The following is a 23,283-nucleotide window of genomic DNA, read 5'->3' as shown; positions in this document are numbered from 1 at the left end:
CGCTGACTCAGCTTATATGGTTGGAAATTATTCATCTAAATTGAGAAACTAAGAAAAGTATAAAGGCGTGCCATGCTCGCGCCTCCGCCGTGGCCGGGGCGGGGCGGGCGGGGGCAGTCTTTTGCCACTTAAATCCACATTATCACGGAAGTTTCGCTCCTTGATGGTGAAGGCGAACTGATTGCGTCAGTTACCGTCCCTTCCGCTTCCCGTCTCCTGGGTTTCTACGCTGCCTTCGTCTTCTCTTTCCGTCAGCAGCCGCTTCTCGTCTCCTGGGTTTCTCCGCTGCCTTCGTCTTCTCTTCCCATCAGCAGCCATATATCCTGTCTTCCGTCAGTCCAGACCCCATATGCTTCTGTAACCACTCCGAGAGAACCACAGATCAGCAGCCTCTGATTTCCCCGTCCCGTACCTCTGCGCGCACGGAGGAGCGGGAGAGCAGGTGCCTCCAGAACCCTCGTCTGCCTGAGAATTCTGCACGGGGTGAGCGGCGATTAGGTTTTTGGGGAGCGATCAGCGACTGCTTGTTCATCTTCTTTCTGGAGATCGCTCTTGGATCTGCCCTCTCTCTGGAACGTCAAGACATCTTCTTTCTGGTGATCTGTTCGTGGGACTGCACTGCGAACATCTTCCTGCATCGACTGTGGTCCGCGACATCGACCAACGCACTATGTCGACTAGTGCGAATGAATGGAGCCTCCGATGCCATCGACATGGGACCCTCCGCTGGGTACAGTCTAATCTCTGTGATTACTGTATTTTGTATTCTTACTGTATCAATTAATATGTCTTCTATGCATGATGTAGCGTTTATAAGAAATATACACATGCACATATATGCTGTCACAAACCTGTTGATGTTATATTTCTGGATTAAACTAATAATGAAAATGCTTAAATTCCTAACAATCCAAAAACCTAATGTTAGGCAATTTTCTGTCAGTGGTTTTGTTGCCGCTTTGAAGCCGAATAATTTCGATGGTAAGAATTTTATGATATGGCGTGCAAAGATGGTATTGTAGCTGACTGCGATGAACTGCTATCACGCCGCACAGGGGAAGCCTGAACAGTTTACTCTTGAGGAGGAGCGAAAGTTCTTGGCTACCGATAACCTGTTTTAAGGCGCCATGATTAGTGCACTTCATTCCAAGTATGAGAAAAACTACATATCTTGTATATCAGGCAAAGAATTATGGGATGCTCTTGAGGCAAAGTTTAGGGTTTCTGATGCTGGCAGTGAGTTGTACCTTATGGAGCAGCTGTATGACTACAAAATAGTTGAAAACCGTTCTGTGGTTGAACAAGCTCATGAGATACAGACGTTAGCAAAGGAACTAGAACATTTTATGTGTCTGTTGCCCGACAAGTTTGTGGCCGGCGGTATAATCGCTAAGTTGCTATCTTCTTGGAGGGATTTTGCTACTTCTCTAAAACATAAGAGACAAGAGTTTAACGTGACTGAACTTATTAGATCTCTTGATGTTGAGGAGAGGGTGAGAGCAAAAGACAACCGTAGAAAAGGAGTTCAGTCTTTATCTGCCAATATGGTGCAGAAGAAAAACTCATTTGCATCTCGTAATAAAAAGAAGAAGAACATGCAAGAAAACAATAATGCAGAGCCTAAGCAGACTGCACAGTTTAAGAAGAAAAACAACAAGAAATGTGGAGGATACTTTGTTTGTGGGAGTGATGAGCATTGGGCAAGTGCGTGCCCAGACCACAAATACAAGCAAGAAAAGAAATCAGCAAATATGGTCATTAGCAAAACTAGAGGAGGAACATCTGGGTATGGTAATTCTTTACTCTTTGTTCTTTCAGTTTGTCTTTCACCTAAGTGGTGGATGGACAGTGGTGCTAATATTCATGTGTGTGCTGATATTTCTTTATTTATTTCCTATCAGGCCGGTAGAAGTGGAGCCTTGCTGATGGGAAACGGTTTGCATACGTGTGTTCTTGGTACTGGTACGGTTGTTCTGAAGTTTACTACGGAAAAGACGGTGCTATTAAAGAACGCGCAGCATGTCTCCTCCATCAAGAAGAATCTTGTTAGCCCTTCTCAGATGTACCGCGATGGCTTTAAAATTATGCTTGAGTCTAATAAATGTGTTATGTCGAGACATGGAACATTTGTTGAAAAAAGGTTATGATTGCGGAGGCTTGTTCCGCTTATCTTTGCTTGATGATGTGTGTAATAAAGCAATGAACAATGTTATTATTTCGGATGAGTCGAATATATGGCATTCATGACTTTGTCACATTAATTTTGGATGTCTCACACAGCTTGCAAATCTGAATTTAATCCTGAAATTTAACTTAGTCAAATATTTTAAATATCAGGTGTGTGTGCAATCAAAGCAACCGCGCAAGCCTCACAAGGCTGCTGAGGCGAGAAACTTGGCACCATTAGAACTCGTTCATTCTGATTTATCTGAAATGAATGGCGAATTGACTAAAGGCAGTAGACAATACTTCGTTACTTTTATAGATGATTACACTAGATTTTGCTACGTGTATTTGCTAAAAACAAAAGATGAAGCGTTGCATTATTTTAAGGTCTATAAAGCTGAGGTAGAAAATCAACTTGAGAAAAAAATCAAGCGTTTGCGGTCCGATCGTGGGGGAGAATATTTCTCAAATGAATTTTCTGAGTTTTGCGCGGTGCATGGAATTATTCATGAGAGAACGCCACCATACTCACCACAGTCCAATGGGATTGCAGAGAGAAAGAACCACACTCTAACTGATTTGGTCAATGCCATATTGGAGATTACGGGACTATCTAAGAAATGGTGGGGTGAGGCTATATTGACAGCATGTCATGTCCTAAATAGAGTGCCCACAAAGAACAAAGAAATCACACCATTCGAGGAATGGGAGAAGAAGAGATTAAATCTCTTTTACCTGCGAACTTGGGGTTGTTTGGCAAAGGTGAATGTGTCAATAAACAAAAAGTGAAAGCTTGGACCAAAGACTGTTGATGGTGTCTTTCTTGGTTATGCTATTCACAGCGTGGGTTATAGATTTTTAATTATAAACTCTAGTGTTCCTGAGATGGTTGTTGATACAATCATGGAATCTAGAGACGCTATATTTTTTAGAATGAGTTTCCCATAAAAAATGCACCTAGCACAACTAGTCATGAATTTATATTTCCCCATGAGCATAAAAACTTTATTCCGATAGAACAAATTGAGGAACCCTATGTGTAAAATCCTAAGGAGGATGACACTATAGTCACCAGGAAAAGCAAGAGACAGAGGACTGCAAAGTCTTTTGGTGATGACTATATTATGTACCTTGTGGATGACACACCAACGGCCATTGAAGAGGCATATTCCTCTCCTGATGCTGACTTATGGAAGGAAGCAGTACGAAGTGAGATGGATTCTGTTATGTCTAATGAAACTTGGGAAATTATTGATCGTCCCTATGGGTGCAAGCCTATAGGGTGCAAATGGGTGTTCAAGAAAAAGCTTAGGTCTGATGGTACTATTAAGAGGTATAAGGCAAGACTTGTGGCCAAGGGTTATACTCAAAAGGAGGGTGAGGATTTCTTTGATACTTATTCACCGGTTGCCCGATTGATAACAATTCAAGTTTTGGTTTTCCTAGCAGCCTCTTATGGTCTTATTGTTCATCAAATGGACATTAAGACAGCTTTCCTAAATGGAGAGTTGGAGGAGGAGATCTATATGGATCAGCATAATGGGTTTGTAGCAAATAGTCAAGAAGGCAAGGTGTGTAAATTATTAAAGTCATTATACGGCCTAAAACAAGCTCCTAAGCAATGGCATGAGAAGTTCGACAGAACTTTAACATCTGCTGGCTTTGTTGTGAATGAAGCTGACAAATGTGTATACTATCGGTATGGTGGGGGTGATGGAGTCATTTTGTGCTTATATGTTGATGACATACTGATCTTTGGATCTAGCCTCAAAGTGGTCGAGGAGGTGAAAAATTTTCTATCTAAAAATTTTGAGATGAAAGATTTGGGAGAGGCTGATATTATTCTGAATATCAAGCTTCTAAGAGAAGGTGATGGTGGGGTAACTCTGTTACAAACCCACTATGTGGAAAAGGTACTGAGTCGCTTTGGGTTCAGTGACTGTGCACCTGCTCCTACACCTTATGACCCTAGTGTGCTATTGAGGAAAAATCAAAGAATAACAAGGAATCAGTTGAGATGTTCCTAGATCATTGGTTCGCTCATGTATCTTACTAGTGCCACAAGGCCTGATATCTCATTTGCTGTGTGTAAGCTGAGCCGGTTTATGTCAAACCCGAGAGATGATCACTGGCGTGCTCTTGAGAGAGTGATGCGCTATCTAAAAAGGACCATAAGCTATGGTATTTGTTATATCGAACATCTGAAAGTGCTGGAAGGCTATTGTGATGCCAACTAGATTTCTAATGCTGATGAGCTTTATGTCACAAGTGGATATGTATTTTCACTTAGAGGTGACGCTGTTTCCTGGAAGTCTTGCAAGCAGACTATCTTAACGAAGTCTACAATAGAAGCAGAACTCACAGCATTAGACACTGCTAGATCTGAGGCTGAGTGGCTTCATGACCTCCTTATGGATTTACCGGTTGTTGAAAAATCCATACCAGCTATTTCTATGAACCGTGATAACCAGACTATGATTACAAAGGTTAACAGTTCTAAGGATAACATGAAGTCTACAAGGCATGTGAAAAGATGACTAAAATCTATTAGAAAATTGAGAAACTCTAGAGTAATAGTGTTGGACTATGTCCACACGTCTAACAATCTGGCAGATCAGTTCACTAAGGGTCTATCACGCAATATGATAGAAAGTGCATCGAGAGAGATGGGTTTGAGACCCACTAGAAATTTACTATAATGGTAACCTGTTCTATGTGATTGGAGATCCCGTGAAGTAGGACAGTGAAACAAGCTAGTAGTAAATTGTGAGGAAAGATCCTTAGTAAGACTCATTTCTGATGCATATCTTTCCTTTCTATAAGGCAGGCTGGCTTTTGCCTTAATATGTTCCAAGTAGCTTGTCAAAGTAAAGATGTTGTCCTACAGAACATCTTTCGAAGAACACACCTATATGAGTCAGACTGCTGGTCACAGTCTATAAGATTTGGGTGATCTCTAAATACTCATGAAAGGCACTGAAGTATGACTTATATGCTTCAAATAGAGAGAATGTCTTTTGCTGCCTAGTATCAGCTAAAGACTTTAGTGACATTCACTTCACACAAAACTGTCAATTCAGGGCTTAGTCGATTGTTTAGTTGTGACTGAGTGAAACTATTATTCTACATGGATGTGAAAGGATCAAGATACCCAAGAGGGGGGGTGAATTGGGCTAATTCTAAATTTTCTTGCAATAATCAAATCCTACGGATAGCCTAATTAACCCCTTGTGCCTAGAAAAGTGTTTCTATCAAACTAGCGCACAAAGGACTTACAACCTATGTTCCAAACTTACTCTAGCATGGCAATTCTATGAATGTAAAGACAAGTATTGAATTGTTCAAAGTAAATACTCAAAGTAAATGCTCAAAGTAAAAAGAGAGAGGAACACGACGATGTTTTGCCGAGGTATCGGAGAGTCGCTACTCCCCACTAGTCCTCGTTAGAGCACCCACACAAGGGTGTAGCCCCCCCTTGATCCGCGCAAGGATCAAGTGCTCTCTATAGGTTGATTCTTCGACACTCTATCGTGGCGAATCACCCAAAGCCGCTCACAACTTGAGTTGGGTCACCTACAAGCTCCGCCGGGTGATCACCAAGCTCCCAATCACCACCAAGCCATCTAGGTGATGGCGATCACCAAGAGTAACAAGCATGAACTCTCACTTGACCACGCGAAGCCTAATGAGAAGATGGATACACACTTGACTACTCTTGATTCACTAATGAGGCTACTCTCTTGGATTCTCAAATCTCAATTACCTCACTAGGACCTTGCTCTTCTTGGCACTCGCAAATATATTTCTCAGCTGTTGGAATGAGCAAAAGTAACTACACACACGAGTGGAGCTTCTATTTATAAGGTAGCCTAAAAAATGAACCGTTAAGAGCTTCTGCGGGGTGACCGGACGCTCCGATCGTATTGACCGGACGCTCCGGTCAGTTCAACCCGTGAACCAGTGAAAATGTGTTGACCGAGCGCTGGTAGGGTCCGGTCACCACTGACCGGACGTGTCCAGTCGCATTAAACCCTTACTAGACTCGACCGGATGCTGAACCCTCAGGGTCCAGTTAGTACTGACCAGACACGTCTGGTCGTAGATTTCCTTCTCTAGAACCTTACTGGAGTCGACCAGACACTGCCTTTCAGCGTTCGGTCACTTGACCTCTCTAGCGTCTGGTCACACCGAACGCAGTCTGTTGATCAAATGAACTGACCGGACCCTGTGGCCAGCGTTCGGTCGCACCGGGGCCAGTGTCCGGTCAGCATTTGACCCTCTATTCACTTCCAACTCTTAAACATATGTGAATAAAGTTTGCTCCAAAGGATCTTAGGCATTCATAGGAGCTACCTAGAGCTAGTTTTAACAAGTGTACATCACACCTAACTCACTAGACTCACCTAGGTCAAGCTACCCGTCCATACCCCCTTAATAGTACGGCCAAAGGAAAAACAAAGTCCTAAACTACTCTAAGTGTCACTCCAACTCCAATCGACACTTAGAACTAGTCATCCTTAACCTTGTCATCCATCATTTAAAAACCAAAACGATTTCCATCATAGAGGCATGACCACCTCGATTGCCCAATCGATCTCCATTACCATGACATAACTTTATTGCCTCTACAAAACACACGTTAGTCATAGTAATATTGTATTGACATTAATCACCAAAATCCAACTAGGGGCCTAGATGCTTTCAATCTCCCTCTTTTTGGTGATTGATGACAATACCACCTCGAGTATGTGAAAGAGTGAGGTTTTTGACGGACTTGGTCCACATAAGCTTTTATCGATAAGAACAAAAGTGTTAGTCAAGCTTATATGACCCAAGCCAACACAATGTACTCAAAGGATATGAATTAAGCAAGAGTACAAGTACCAAAGCTCATTTGCATTGGAGTATAAAGCGGAAGCAAAGGCAAATGAGCATAACACAAGTGATATGACGTATAAATAATGTAAAGTAGAGAGCACACATGTCATATATCATAATCACATAGATAACACTATCACATAGATATAATAATATGCATGAAAGTAAACACACGAATGCATAAGTAATAGTGTATCACACAAATAAAACTTCAAATGTATATAAGCTAATACTAGATAACTAGCTCCCCCTAAATGTCGCTCCCCCTAAGTCTACATACTCAAACCCTCTCCCCCTTTGGAGTCAAACACCAAAACCTAAGGGTTGGTCGGCGGGCTGTAGCGAACGAGCCGAGCGCTGAGGTACGAGGAGCAAGCTGAAACTGGGCGCCATCATTATCTGACCCTGAGCTCTGTACTGACTGACCCTCTATGGTAGGAAGTGTCACTGAAGCAGTCTAGGTCTGAGCTGGGGGAGGTGCTGCCTGTGAAGCTACTAGTACGTCTGTCATAGGATCTGAAGAGGCGATAGACGAGGGGAGCCTCTGAGTAGTCACTATGACTGGGGCTACTATAGAAGGACCGGCGGTATGCATATGAGGTGGTGTAGGCATGCCGATCAACTCGCTGAAGGATGCTCCAAGACTCTTGGAGACTGATGTGTTAGGCACAAAAAGCAAGGGTGACTGCTCTGATGAGAAGCCCATGTGATATGGAGTGAACTACGGGGCTACCACTGGTAAGGACAACCATTGGGACACCTGAACTGTAGGTGAAGCAAACTGAGCTAGAGGCTGTCCCTGACTCTGAAGCCCACTGGGCTGTACAGCTAGAGTCGTTGAAGTGGTGGCAGGCTGAGTAAGCTGGGGCGAAGGCTGTGGCAGTGGGGCCCCAAGTGCTATCACTACATGCTGCATAAATTCCATAAGGTGCTGCTGCATGAGTAACTGCTGGTGATGCATCTGCTGCTGCTGCTGCTGCTGGAGAAGCTGTTGCTGCCTCTAGAACTCATCCTAACGAGCCTAGAACTATGCGAAGTTGGCAGCGGTCTCCTATGCCTATCGTGCCTGATCCTACTGCATCCGCTCAAGAATGGCAATCAATGCAGGGTCCATCTACGATGCTGGTGGAGCTAAGCTAGAACTGCTGGCCTCTGCATCATGTCTGCGTGGAGGCATTTGAGGAATCAGCAGATAGTCATCATCCGAACTATCACTGGACTTAGTCATCCCCTACTATGCCTCAAGCTGCTCCTCCTCTGTAGCGGCTATGCCTCTAATGATCTCGTCCTGCTGAGCTACTAACTCTAGAACATGTGGACGATGACTGGGCTGAGCGGGTGCCTGTGGAGTGTTGTGCCTGATCCTCTATGCCATGTTATATGCGGGAAACTCTGTGGTGGCACCCTTGTACTCTACAACCATCTCAGGGGTCCTGACCTGCACAGACTTGAGCATCAAGAATGTGACCCAATGTGCATAAGGAAGCTGTCTGCGACCCTTGAAGCCCTCAGCAATAGTATCCTCCATCTCTAATAGAAGGAGGTCCCAAATGTCGAACACGGTCTGCTGCATCAGGGCATTAAGGAGCCAGAGCTATAGGTGAGTCAGACCCTCTCTGTAACCCAACCTGGGAAGTAGTGTTCTCCTGATAATAGCCTCTAGTACTCGAGCGGTAGGAGTCAGGTCACTGGGGTTCCTACTCGACCCCTCACCAAAAGGCTCCTTGAAACAATGTTGCACCAGATCTGTAGGGGGCACCAACCCTCCATGAGGACGCCTGGGAGGCTCCTACTGTCCATAACATACCTCATGCAATTTGATAGGCTGATCCTATAGCCTCAGTATCTCCTAGGCCCTGAAACTCCACCCTGTAATCTTTGTCGTTGAATGCAAAGTGAATGAAGTTGTGATGCAGATCAACGTAGAGTGAAGCATAAAACTGCCAAACCCAAGATGGTACATATACTCCTATCCAGACAATCAGATCTACGAGCCCCGACAAATATGACAAGTAGGGGTGGATATGCTCTCCGACTGCTGCCACAATAGACTCTATACTGCATACCCGCTAAGATCTGAATACTGCCCCACTGTTGAGATAAGTGTTGTAGAAATCCTTCTATAGTGGCGTGTAGAAACCCTCAGCTGCTCTCTCATCCCTCCTCAGAGGAAACCACACATCAAACTCAACAAACCTCAGCTGGCGAACCTATCTGGCTATGGCAGCCCTCAAGTCAAGGTGTTCCACTGGAGGTGGACCCTGTGGTCTAGGCGGTAGGTGTGAACCCCTGCGCTGTGTAGCTGGCCTCGGTGGAACTATAGCACTGGTACGACCAGAGCGGCATAGCTGGGGTGCCGGCTCGGTCTCCTCGGCCTGCTGGCCCTCCTGAGTGTCCCGAGCTGGCTAGGGCTCTGCTGGTGGGGGCTGCTGCTGTAGCTCCTGCTAGGACTCCTCCTGACGCTAAGGCTCCTCAATAGCTAGACAACGACATGCCATCATGACAGTCCCAGGTGGACTACCATGAAGTCGCTCAATCTCCCTCAGTCTGCCCTGCGCATCAGGTGCCAGCTGATCTGCTATGACGACTCCACTACGAGCACCGTCTCTCTCGGCACGCTCTATGGCCTTAGCGACTGCAGCTGCTCTCGCTGTCTCTGCATCGAGGTACTTGTGCTTCTTGGATGTCACCTGCTTTGTTGCTTTGCCTTTTGATCCTACAGGCTAGCGAGGTGGGGGCCTCCAATCATCATCACCCGGACCACCACCAACGTTCTTCGTGCGAGCCATCTGATCTAACAAGAGGATGAACTGCCTCTGATGAAGATCAACTATCAAACTGACACTCCCGAGGCTTGGCCTCGATCCTTACTCGTGAGCTTGGCACCGAGTTGACTGCCAACTGCCATAAGAACCTCAACGGCACCGACTCGCTGCACGATAGAATAGATGGATATACGAATAAATATAATATATCTAATAGATGCGAAAGACCTAGAAAGCAAGCAATGTAGGTGCGAGATTGACACGATGGGCAAGCTACCTGACAATCAGCGATCCGAAAAAAGAAAAGACGTCGCATGGGGAAACACTGAACTGGGGTTAGGGTTCTCAAAGCTCTGCGAAGAATCCGCCATGGATCAGCGATAATGACAAAGTTAGGGTTGTTGCGCAAACGCTGGGTAATCTGATGAATCGGTAAAAAAAGGGCCTTATCGGAGCGAAGGCAGGGCTAGGTCATGGCAGACCAGCACGATGGAGCTACTCGCTGGCTGGAGGCACCGGGTGCACTAGCTCGGCTCTAGCGATGCTGGATCACGAGAGGCGCACAGGATCGGCTTGAGCGCTCGAGGAGACTCGCTGGCGTTCGCGGCTAGCGAGGGCGTGGAGCAGGGGCGGACGGTGGTGGCGCTCGGCTGTAGGAGGCACGGACGGTGACAGGCATGGGCGTTACTCCAGTGACAAAGAAGCTCGGTGGCATGGGCAGGCAGTCGGCGGTGGTGGAGCAGGAGCAAGGGTGAGTACGGAGGATCTATGGCGTTGCTGGCTATCACGGCGGCGTACGGGGTTAGGTTAAGAAAAACGTGATGTCTACAGTTAAATGAGGTCCCCAAACGTAACAGATAAGGAAACAGAAGAGGAGTCCTGAAGCCGCACGAGATCCACTGACTGAACGCTCCGGTGGTAGCGACCAGATGCTACCACCCAACGTCCGGTCGATTCCAGAGAGGTCTAATGCCTCTAGAATCGCGACCGGACGCGTCCGGTGGTTCATGACCGGACGCAGGCAGGGTTCGGTCAGTACAGCCGATTTCTTCTTCAAACGATCGGACGCTAGATCCCTTCCTGACCGGACGCACAAACACAGCATCCGGTCACTCAGCAGCATTTGGTGCAGCGTCCGGTGCACCTTTTCTAGCAAATCTTCAAAGTTCCTTCACGTTGCCTGTTCCCAATCAAGTCACAATATGAATAAGATCCAAATAAACACTAATTGGGACTGATGTGAGTGACCTCTCTCAAACCCTCATATTTTTTAAAATATTTTGCCTTAGGCTCTAATTCTTTTTAGGAAAATAGGCAATAAGAGGGCAAATTCAACGAAACGACGAAGCAACATTCATGCATATGCAATACTTATAAGTAAATCTAGTTGCTTGTCAAGTTTAATCTAAGGTTAAGCTTCTTCACATGCTTTTCGGCGGTTATCTTAACCATGTTAGACAAGCCCTATATGCATTGTCAAAAATTAAACATGTTGTATATTACAATGAATACAAGGGACAACACAAGCTCAATTTTTAGTGAAGTTGCTAAAGTCAAGTACATTGAGCTCATTCCGCAATCTACAAAATGTAGCCTCATCTAGCAGTTTAGTGAAGATATCCGCTAATTGATCTTCGGTTCTTACACCTTCTAGTGATATATCATTTTTAGCAACATGATCTCTTAGAAAGTGATGGCGGATATCTATGTGCTTGGTGCGAGAGTGTTGAACCAGATTATTTGGAAGTTTTACCGCACTTTCATTGTCGCACAAAAGAGGTACCTTTTCTAGAACTACACCATAGTCTAGCAAAGTTTGTTTCATGTATAATATTTGTGCACAACAAGCACCCGCAGCAATGTATTCCGCTTCGGCGATGGACAAAGTCACACTATTTTGTTTCTTGGAGGACCAAGACACAAGTGATCTACCAAGCAAATGGCACTCTCCGGATGTGCTTTTTCTATCAACTTTGCATTCAGCGTAATCCGAATCAGAATAGCCAATTAATTCAAATATTGCTCATTTGGGATACCAAAGACCAATGCTTGGTGTGTGCTTAAGATACCTAAGGATTCTTTTTATGGTGATTAAATATGTTTCTTTAGGACTAGCTTGAAATCTAGCACACATACACACACTAAACATGATGTCGGGCCTAGATGCTGTTAAATATAACAAGCTATCAATTATAGAACTGTAGAGAGTTTGATCAATCGGGTTACCTCCCTCATCTAGGTCGAGATGTCCATTGATAGACATTGGTGTCTTGATTGGCTTACATTCATCTATCTTGAATCTCTTAAGAAGATCTTTTGTGTATTTCTCTTGAGAGATGAAGATGCCTTCTTTCATTTGCTTGACTTAAAAACCAAGAAAGAATGTAAGCTCACCAATCATGGACATCTCGAACTCCTTCGACATCAATTCACCAAATTCTTTGCATGAGTCTTCATTTGATGATCCAAAGATGATATCATCAACATATACTTGACAAATAAAGATATGTCCATCAAGCTTCTTGGTGAATAGTGTGGTGTTGACCTTCCCAATGGTGAAGCCCTTCTTAATAAGGAAGTCCCGAAGGCGCTCATACCAAGCTCTTAGGCTTGCTTAAGCCCATATAGTGCCTTAGACAACCTATAAACATGATTAGGATATCTAGGGTCTTCAAATCCGAGAGGTTGATCAACATAGACTAGTTCATTAATAAAGCCATTTAAAAATACACTTTTCACATCCATTTGATATAGTTTCATTTCATGATGTGATGCATATGCAAGTAGGATATGGATGGCTTCTAATCTTGCAAACTGTGCAAAGGTCTCTCCAAAATCCAAACCTTTAACTTGAGAGAAACCCTTTGTAACTAGTCCTGCCTTGTTCCTCACAACAACACCTTGATCAACTTGCTTGTTGCGGAATACCCACTTCGTTCCAATGACTCTTGCACCTTTTGGTCACTCTTCAAGAGTTCAAACTTCCTTATGAGTGAAGTTGTTCAACTCTTCATGCATGGCATTGATCCAATCCGGATCTTTAAGAGCTTCTTCTACCTTGGTAGGCTCATAGCAAGAGACAAAAGAGTGATGAGCAATAAATGAAGTAAGTTTTTGAGATCGAGTCATTACACCCTTTGATGGACTCTCTATGATGAGATCTTGTAGATGATCTTATAGGAGAGGTGTATTTCTTCTATTGACCACTTAGCGAGGAGGTTGTGGAGCATCAACATCTTGTGCTTGAACCACCATTTGCTCATAAGAGATATGAGTATCTTCATTTTCTACTCTCTCATCTTTTTCACCATCTTGTGGTACACTTGATGAAGAGGGTTGATCAATGATTTGTACATCATCTTCATTATCTTTGGCTTGATGTCTTCCACTAGAATATTCTTCATGGCCTCCATCAATGGTTCATCACCTATATCATCAAGATTCTCATGTGCTCTTTAGGAGCCGTTAGATTCATCAAATTCCATATCATATGTTTCTTCAACCAAGTCGGTGGCATAATTAAATACTCTATATGCTTTAGACTTCGATGAGTAACCAACAAGAAAACCGATATCACAACGTCTTTGGAACTTCCCTAGGTGTTGCCGCTTCTTGTAGATATAGCATTTGCAACTAAACACCCTAAAAAAGGAGACGTCCAGCTTCTTCCCATTGAGCAACTCATAAGGTGTCTTGCCAAGAAACTTTTGAAGGAATAGACAGTTTGATGCATAGTATGCGGTGTTGATTGCTTTTACCCATAGTGCTTCAGGGGTGTTGTACTCATCTAGCATTGTCCTTGTAAGAGTGATCAAAGTCCAGTTCATCCTCTTAACTACACCATTTTGTTGAGGAGTATAAGTTGCGAAGACTTCATGCTTGATCCCAATTTTATCATAATAAGCTTCAATGTTTGTGTTATCAAATTCTTTTCCGTTGTCACTTCTTGTCTTCTTGGGCTTCACTTTAAATTCATTTTGAGCTCTCTTGGCAAACTTCTTGAAGCAAGGTACAACTTCGAATTTGTCATGAAGGAAGAATACCCATGTATACCTTGAATAGTCATCAACAATCACAAGACAATAGAGATTTCCTCCCAAACTCTTGTATGTTGTTGGTCTAAATAAATCCATGTGTAGGAGCTCTAGCACTCTTGTGGTTGACATGAAAGCTTTGGTTGGATGAGTATTTGCAACTTGCTTGTTGGCTTGACATGCACTACAAAGCTTGTCCTTTTCAAACTTCACATCCTTCAACCCTCTCACCAAATCATTCTTCATAAGCTTGTTGAGTGAGCTCATCCCAATATGAGCAAGTCTTCTATGCCATAGCCACTCAAGTGTTATTTTGGTGAATAGGCAAGTCTTCAAATTTGCATCTTCGGAGGTGAAGTCTACTAGATATAAGTTGTTGTATCTAAATCCATTGAATATCACTTGATTGTCATCTACCTTGGATACAACAACCTCTTTCTCGGTGAACAAGCATTGGAAGCCAAGATCACACAATTGCCCAATGGATAGCAAGTTGAAGCTCAATGAAGCAATATAGAGCACATTGGAGATGGAATGATCATTTGATATTGCCACTTTGTCTAATTCTTTAACCTTGCCCTTTGAATTATCTCTAAATGTTATTTTCTCTTATCCATCTACCTCTTCATCTAGTGAGGTGAACATACGAGGATCACCGGTCATATGTTGAGTGCAACCACTATCAATAACCCAATGACTTCCACCGGTCTTATAGTTCACATATACACAAGAGATTTAAGCTTTAGAAATCCAAACTTGTTGAGGGCCCTTCACCTTCTCAACAAGTGACTTAGCCACCCAAATCTTCTTAGGCCTACTCTTGTTGGGGGGTTCTAAGAACATGACTTTCATCTTTTTACTAGAATCTTTTCTAAGTATGTAGTGAGCATTGAAAGTAAAGGGTCTAGCATGCTTGGGCAAGGGTTGTGGCGGTGGAGTTTGACACTCATGAGCAAAATAGCCTTATTGTCCACACTCAAAACATCTCTTTGGCTTTGGCTTTGGCTTTGATTGTTGTTGTTGAGCTTGAGCCTTCTTCTTCTCTATACTTGCCACATATTTAATACCACTTCTATCCATCTTCATGATGGTGTTCATAAGTAGCTCACTTTGGAGGTGCTTGCCTCTAGCAAACTTGCTCAACCCAATCTTGAGATGCTCTTTCTCTAACTTGAGTTTTTTATTTTCTTCCTTTAGAGCATCATCTTTCTTCTCTTTCTTGAGCTTCTTGTTTTCTTCTTTGAGCTTCTCATTCTCAAGGATCAACTCTTTGTCATGATCAAGAGTTTCTAGCACAATGATGTTGTGGCTTTTCATCTCTTCAAGATCTTTCATGAGCTTCTCATTATTACTCTTGAGCTTGACATACTCATCATAGTCATTGCACTCAACTACTTGCTTGCCTTTGCTACTAGATCCATACTCAATGCTCTCATCAATTAAATCATCACATGAAGTAGCTATATCAATCTTGACAACATGGTCAGTAGCATCATGTGGCTCATTTGGTAAAAATTCTTGAGCAATAACAAGCGTATCATGATTAATCTTAAGAGTAGTGTATTCATCTTTTAGCTTGTTGTGGCTAGTGATGAATTTATTGTGCACCCACTCAAGTTTATCATGTTTATCTTTAAGCTCTTTCTTGGAAGATTTGAGCTCCTTGAGTTTGGATGATATAGCATCATTAGTTTCTCTAAGCTCATCATTAGTCTTTTCCAATGTATCACACTTAGCTAAGAGTGAATTATTTTTAGCATCAAGCTTTTCATTTGTAGCTCTACTCTTTCTAATGATTTTAGTGTATTTTCTTAGTATTTTGACAAGATCATCATAGGTAGGTGAATCATCATCATCGCTATCGCTATCATCATCACTACTATCATCACTCTTAGTTACCTTGCATTCACCTTTGGCCATAAGGCATAGGTGTGTAGAGGATGATGGCGATGGTGGTGGTGAAGATGCAAGATCAATAGCAATGGCGGCCATCATCTCATTGTCACTATCATCATCGGATGATCCACTTGATGAATCAATATCCGTGAGCCAATCACTGACAATGTAGGCCTTTCCACTCTTCTTCTTCTTATAGAAGTCCCTCTTTTTGCCATCTCTCTTCTTGTATAGCTTGTTCTTTTTCTTCTCATCTTCATCTTCATTGCTTGAGTCATCTTTTTTGCCCTTATTCTTATTCTTGAACTTATCTTTCTTGGGCTTTGTGCATTGATGAGCAAGATGGCCAAGTTCACCACAATTGTAGCAATCCATCTCGGAGATTGGCTTTCTTCTTGAGCTAGTGAAGAACTTCTTCTTCTTGCTATCAAACTTGATGCCACTCTTATTTAGCTTCTTTAGCATCTTGGCAGTCTTCTTCACCATGAGAGCAAGACTTTCTTCATCATCTTCTTCATCACTTGAGCTCTCATACTCAAGTCTTGCTTTGCCCTTATCTTGGCTAGCTTTGAATGCTAAGTCCTTCTCTTTCTTCTTTGTAGAGGATGAGCCATCTTGTGGCATGATATGCATGTACATCTCATGAGCATTGATCTTTTCCAAGATTTATGTCGGTGTAGCGGTGGAAAGATCACCTTGATGTAGCACGGTCACAATATGCCCATATTTGTCAATGGGAAGGACACTTAAGATCTTTCTCACAACGTTGGATGATAATATTTGAGTAAGTCCAAGCCCATTGACTTCTTCTACAAGAACATTTAAACGAGAATATATCTCATTAGCACTTTCTTTGGGAAGCATCTCAAATAAATTTAGCTTTTTAATCACAAGATGATAGCGTTCCTCACGCTCACTTTTGGTTCCCTCATGGAGCGCACAAACGTCTGACCATAGTGCATGGACGTCTTTGTGGTTCCTTACACGGTTAAACACATCTTTGCAAAGGCCTCTAAAGATGGTGTTTCAAGCCTTTGCATTCTATTTTTCATAGTTAACCTCATCGCCTTGTAGGTTAGTAGCATCCCAAAGTTTTGGGAAGCCTTGTAAGGCGGCTCTAAGAATACCAACGTCTAGAGCTTCTAAGTACGTATCCATGCAAATTTTCCAATATGGAAAGTCATCTCTCTCAAAGATAGGAGGAGGTCCATCCCCGTAAGACATCTTGCTCAAAGCGATTAAGCTTAAAACGTGAGCACAAGGCTCTGATACCAATTGAAAGGATCGAGATGCCCAAGAGAGGGGTGAATTGGGCTAATTCTAAATTTTCTTGCAATAATCAAATCCTACAGATAGCCCAATTAACCCCTTGTGCCTAGAAAAGTGTTTATATCAAACTAACGCACAAAGGACTTGCAACCTATATTCCAAACTTACTCTAGCATGGCAATTCTATGAATGTAAAGACAAGTATTAAATTGTTCAAAGTAAATACTCAAAGTAAATGCTCAAAGTAAAGAGAGAGAGGAATGCGGCGATGTTTTGCTAAGGTATCAGAGAGTCGCCACTCCCCACTAGTCCTCATTGGAGCACCCGCGTAAGGGTGTAGCTCTCCCTTGATTCGCGCAAGGATCAAGTGCTCTTTACGGGTTGATTCTTCGACACTCCATCGCGGCGAATCACCCAAAGCCGCTCACAACTTGAGTTGGGTCACCCACAAGCTCTGCCGGGTGATCACCAAGCTCCCAATCACCACCAAGCCATCTAGGTGATGGCGATCACCAAGAGTAACAAGCACAAACTCTCACTTGACCACGCGAAGCCTAATGAGAAGATGGATGCACACTTGACTACTCTTGATTCACTAATGAGGCTACTCTCTTGGATTCTCAAATCTCAATCACCTCACTAGGACCTTGCTCCTCTTGGCACTCACAAACGTGTTTCTCAGCTGTTGGAATGAGCAAAAGTAACTCCACACATGAGTGGAGCTTCTATTTATAAGGCAGCCTAAAAAATGAACCGTTAAGAGCTTCTACGGGGTGATCGAACGCTACGGTCGTATTGACCGGACGCTCCAGTCAGTTCAACCCGTGAACCAGTGAAAATGTGTTGACTGGACACTGGCAGGGTCCGGTCACCACTGACCAGACATGTCCGGTCGCATTAAACCGTTACTGAAACCTTACTAGACTCGACCGGACGCTGAACCCTCAGGGTCCGGTCAGTACTGACCGGACGCGTCCGGTCGTAGATTCCCTTCTCTAGAACCTTACTAGAGTCGACCGGATGCTGCCTTTCAACGTCTGGTCACTTGACCTCTCCAGCGTCCGGTCGCACCGAACGCAGTCTGTTGATCAAATGAACTGACCGAACCCTGCGACCAGCATCCGGTCGTACTGGGGCCAGCGTTCGGTCAGCATTTGACCCTCCATTCACTTCCAACTCTCGAACATATGTGAATGAAGTTTGCTCTAAAGGATCTTAGGCATTCATATGAGCTACCTAGAGCTAGTTTTAACAAGTGTGCACCACACCTAACTCACTAGACTCACCTAGGTCAAGCTACCCATCCATACCCCCCTTAATAGTACGGCCAAAGGAAAAATAAAGTCCTAAACTACTCTAAGTGTCACTCCAACTTCAATCGACACTTAGAACTAGTCATCCTTAACCTTATCGTCCATCCTTTGAAAACCAAAACGATTTCCATCATAGGGGCATGACCACCTCGATTGCCCAATCGATCTCCATTACCATGACCTAACTTTATTGCCTCTGCAAAACACACGTTAGTCATAGTAATATTGTATTGACATTAATCACCAAAATCCAACTAGAGGCCTAGATGCTTTCAGGATGTTTAACTTAATAGTCTCCATCGAAACACTGGTATATGAAAGAAATATGGTTCTAAGACTACTTTGTTACGAACCCTAGAGGTTGGTGGGGATTGTTGGATATAATATGGGCTTAGCCCATGTAATATTTAATATTTAAATAAAACTCTATGGTGCGTAACATTAAGTGTTGTACGATTTAATACCATATGGGATTTTGACTGAACGCTGACTCAACTTATATGGTTGGAAATTATTCATCTAAATTGAGAAATTGAGAAAAGGATAAAGGCGTGCCACACGCGTGCGCGCCGCCGCCACCGCCGTTGGCCGGGCCGGGCCGTGGCAGGGCGGGCGGGCATGGGCAGTCTTTTGCCACTTAAATCCACATTATCATAAGAGTTTCGCTCCTTGATGGTGGAGACGAACCGATTGCGTCAGTTACTGTCCCTTCCGCTTCCGCTTCCCGTCTCCTGAGTTTCTCCGCTGTCTTCGTCTTCTCTTTCCGTCAGCAGCCATATATCCTGTCTTTCGTCAGTCCAGACCCCATATGCTTCCGTAACCACTCCGAGAGAACCACAGATCAACAGCCTCTGATTTTTCCGTCCCGTACCTCTGCACGCATGGAGGAGCGGGAGAGCAGGTGCCTCCAAAATCCTCGTCTGCCTGAGAATCCTGCACGGGGTGAGTGGCGATTAGGTTTTTGGGGAGCGATCAGCGACTGCTCGTTCATCTTCTTCCTAGAGATCGCTCTTGGATCCGTTCTCTCTCTGGAACGTCAAGGCATCTTCTTCCTGGTGATCTGTTCGTGGGACTGCACTGCGAACATCTTTCTGCGTCGACTGTGGTCCGCGACATCGACCAACGCACTATGTTGACTAGTGCGAATGGAGTCTCCGATGTCATCAGCATGGGATCCTCCGCTGGGTACAGTCTAATCTCTATGATTACTGTATTTTGTATTCTTACTGTATCAATTAGTATGTCTTCTATGCATGCTGTAGCGTTCATAAGAAATATACACATGCACATATATGCTGTCACAAACCTGCTGATGTTATATTTCTGGATTAAACTGATAACGAAAATGCCTAAATTTCTAACACCTGCTTGGTTGGTACGCAAAAACTTGCAGTAGAAAACTGCCGCAGAGTGCAATGCCAAAATTTGACACCATAAGTGCGACGCGTCACACCTTTAGCGTCGTCGGTGCCTGATAACCAAACACACCGTACACTTAGAACCAGACGGTGAGTGCACTTTTTTTATAACACGTACAACAACAATGCAACATACTATCACTATCCTGAAAAAATGATGCAGATTTAATTCTCTTCTTAGTCAAACTATCTAAAATTTAATGAGACTTTCAAAAAAAGCTATCAATAATTAAAGCACCAAATGGGTGTGGTATTAAAATGTATTAATGAAAATCGGATGGTATTTATTTGGTAATATAAGTTGATAATTTTATATAAATTTGGTCAAACTTAAGATACTTTTACTATGTATTATGTTAGAATTATATTCTTTTGAGACGAAGTTAGTATCTAATCATGTTGTATTAGATAAACGGTTTGTTTGCTGGTTGGTTTCTGGGCTGATAAACCTGGCTGATGCTGGTTTATTGTGAGAAAAAAATACTATTGGCTGACTGATAAGCTCTGGCTGAAGCCTACGAGTGAACAAGCTGAAAGTGTGGGGCTAAAAAGGTGTGCATGCGCAAGCCAAATGTGACAGGTGCAACAAAGTTGTTTGCTTTTCTAATTGGTTGCAAAAACATCCATGTCCTAATTACAGAACAAGCTTTTCCATGTAGTTCTCCGCTACAAAAGTTATCCACGATAAAATGATCGACTCAAAGGTCTCGCTAAAATTTGGCTTATGCTGATGCTTATGCTGATTTGTTGTGAGAGAAAAATATTATTCGTTCGCTGAAAAGTATGTTGAAATAGTTTAAGCGAACGTGGCAGAAAGACTATGAGTATAAGCAAGTACAATTGAAGTTAACTTGACAAAATCTTTCTAGTTTATAGTTGTATACCGAACAATTCAACAACATAGGCCTATCTCGCAAGGCTCCGTCTCCTTAAAAAAAAACGGCTCTGGCTCTGGCTTCTCCGAAACAGCGGGCCAATTCGATATAGCTTCACCAGTGGTTTCGTGATTTTTTTTTTCATACACGTTTTTTCAAAGCAGTTCATAGGGGTGAAGCTTCTTTCGTGCGCTCTCACGAAGGAAGGAAAACAAGCTAAGCTCTCACATGCATGCCCATGAACAATGAACTGCGTATTCTGTAAGATAAAGTCAAAGAAGTGCGTGAGTTGGACTGAAGATGTACCTGGACTTGGTTGAGAACTTCTAAGACAAATTTACTGTATATATATATATATATATATATATATATATAGAACTACTATCCTATAGCTGGCTGCAGAATAACTTATTTTGTAGCCACTTTGAGTTACGATAATTACTATGTTAATTTACGAGATTTACAGTAATTCCTTACTAAGTGGTTTACTATAACGTTATGGTAAATATTCCCATGTGTTATAGTAACCCAACTATCGTAAATATGTATTGACATTATGGTAAATTAGTATATAAAATTATGGTAAATAGAGGTGGCTACAGAATAACTTATTTTGTAGCCGGCTGCTGAATAGCCTCTCCCTATATATATATATATATATATATATATATATATGACAAATGAAGGAGGACAGGAGGTTGTACAAAGCTTAAAACTGACTTAAGCTTGGCATATCCAGGCCTAGCCCAGGGAGTGTCCCATATTCTGCTCTAGCCCATACTGCTAGGCCCATATGTACAATAGAAATCCGCAATGATCGGGCCGAATGGTATGGAACGGAAGAGACGGAACGAGGTCGTGACCCGAACTGAATGCTCCTTGCTGCGTTTCTCCGCGCCCAACGCACGCTTCTCCGTGCTGCGTTTTGCTTGCCGAACCCTTGGACGAACGATGACTTGTCCCTCGTGGAGTTCGTGGAGCTACTGCATGTCCGTCATCACTGCCCCTGGTGGCCCTGGGTGCACCTGTCCCAAACCAATCCCTGCCCGTGGCCCGTGGGCGTGGGACCAGTTGCGTGGGAAACGTGGACGCCCGTGAGCTGGCGGCCTGGCGCACCTCTGCCTCCCTCCACATTTCCGCGACAACTTCGGGACCCACGGCCAACACGTACCCGTGCGGGTGGTGAGCTACGTGGCGGTGGCGATAAGACAGCCGATGGCGACGCAACGGCTCCGCCTGAGCCAGAACGGGCGCGGACGGACATGGCCGCGGCGCACGGCAACCTCGACTAACCCTGTACATGCTCCGGTCACAACCCGGACCAACCCAACCTATTTAGTTGGCTGATTGGTATCGTTATCGGCTCGTAAAAAAATATGAGAGAAAAATATTGTTCAATCATTTACTGCGAGCCACGGCCACACAAACAAACAAACAGGCGAGGTGTGGCCGGCCGTGCTGGTGCGTTGCTTTCTTCTGCATCTGGGCCGCAGCCGCTTCCTTCACCGCACTCCGGCGACTTACCACCGAGCCCCAGCCACCGGGAGCGACCTGCGTTGTGGTCGAGGACATGGCGCCGCTGCCACTGAGATCTCGGCGAGATCCGCGCCCAGGTGGCCAGGGAGCACGCCGATCTCGACGACGGGAGGGCAGCCGTGGACCTCGTCTGAAGACCAAGCACCATCTAGGACTGCACCTGCTCAACGTAGTCCTGTGTCCAAGTCGTCCTGTGTAAGCGCCGTCCCTGTCGCCGGCGCGGAGCCGCGGACTGCGTGCGGACGGCCCAGAGGCGAACGACGCAGACTGGGTGCGGACGGCCCATGGCAAGGAAGGAGTTGGCCACGGAGCCTGCGGACCACGCCATTGCTGACGTTGAGCTCGGCGGCGGCGGCGGACTGTGCGGGAGTGGGCGATTGGGATGGAGTCGTGAGGAGAACGTGGGTATTTTTTTCTGCCACGGGTTAAACCGTGAACCACGGGTACCAAACCGAAATCATAGCCTCTTTCACGGATTGGACTGGTGCCGTGTTTAGTTCGCTCCAAAACATCAAATTTTTTCAAGATTCTCCGTCACAACGAATCTTTGGGTGCATGTATGAATCATTAAATATAAATAAAAAATAAAACTAATTATATAGTTTAGACGAAATACACGAGACGAATCTTTTAAGCATAATTAAACTATGATTAGACACTAATTACCAAATAACAATGAAAACACTACGATAGCGTTTTACCAAAAAAAAATCTTGGAAACTAAACTGGGCCTGGTTTTTCACCACAAACCGGTTTAACTGGACCATGTACAGGGTGAACCTCGACCTCGATGCGCGCGTCTCGTCGTCATCTTTTACGTACGTGGCGCATCATATCATATCGAAATGAACAGTCAGATCTTGTAATAAGCGGGCAAGCGGCGACCTACGGGCTGGCATCATTACATAGTTAAGCGGCAACGTTCAGTTGGTTAGCGTTAACACACAAGTTTAAACTGCAAATTAAAGTCAAACGACGTCGTAAACCACGTACAATCGTCCTGTTCGCTTAGCTTATAAGTCATACTTTTCAGCCAACGAACAATATTTTTCTCTCACAGCAAATCAACTAATTTTTTTTATTTTTTAGCCCTTTTTTAGAAAAAATTTCACAAATATACCCCTAGAGGAAAA

The sequence above is a fragment of the Miscanthus floridulus genome, chromosome 6 (genome assembly GCF_019320115.1).
Source record: "Miscanthus floridulus cultivar M001 chromosome 6, ASM1932011v1, whole genome shotgun sequence".
Lineage (NCBI taxonomy): Eukaryota > Viridiplantae > Streptophyta > Magnoliopsida > Poales > Poaceae > Miscanthus > Miscanthus floridulus.
The sequence above is the reverse complement of the archived record's forward strand: the minus strand, read 5'-3'. Positions refer to the sequence as shown.